Genomic DNA, 469 nt, shown 5'->3' with positions numbered 1-469 from the left:
GAGGGTAGGAGGGAGTTGAGAGGTGGAGGGAGGGAGAGTGAGAAGTGGGAGGGAGGGAGGGAGGGAGAGAAGTGGGAGGGAGGGTGAGAAGTGGGAGGGTGGGAGGGAGGGTGAGAAGTGGGAGGGAGTGAGGGAGGGTGAGAAAATGGGAGGGAGGGTTAGAGGGGGGAGGGAGGGAGGGTGAGAGGTGGGTGGGAGGGAGGGTGAGAAGTGGGGGGGGGGGGGGGGGGGGTGAAAAAGTGGGGGGGGGGAAAGGGGGAGAGGGGGGGTAGGAGGGAAGGGGGGGGTAAGAGGTTTGGGGGGGGGGGGAAAGGGGAAAAAAGAAAGGGGGGTGAGCGAGGAGAGAGGAGGAAAGGGGCTGAGAGGCGAGGCGGAGGAAGAATGAGAAAGAATGAGAGAGACCGAGGAAGAGGAGGAGTGAGAGTGAGTTTTGGTAATTATTTACACTTTTATACAATACAATGCACGA

General features: G+C 60.3%; 1 protein-coding gene across 1 annotated transcript in view; it reads right to left on the bottom strand.

The window, feature by feature from the left end:
- LOC119594385 overlaps positions 1–469 on the bottom strand; it is a 78,124-nt gene that overhangs the window by 69,786 nt on the left and 7,869 nt on the right. The gene's annotated exons all lie outside the window — the stretch shown is intronic.

This window comes from Penaeus monodon, chromosome 33 (assembly GCF_015228065.2).
Source record: "Penaeus monodon isolate SGIC_2016 chromosome 33, NSTDA_Pmon_1, whole genome shotgun sequence".
NCBI classification, from domain to species: domain Eukaryota; kingdom Metazoa; phylum Arthropoda; class Malacostraca; order Decapoda; family Penaeidae; genus Penaeus; species Penaeus monodon.
This window is presented reverse-complemented; position numbering and strand designations above follow the sequence as displayed.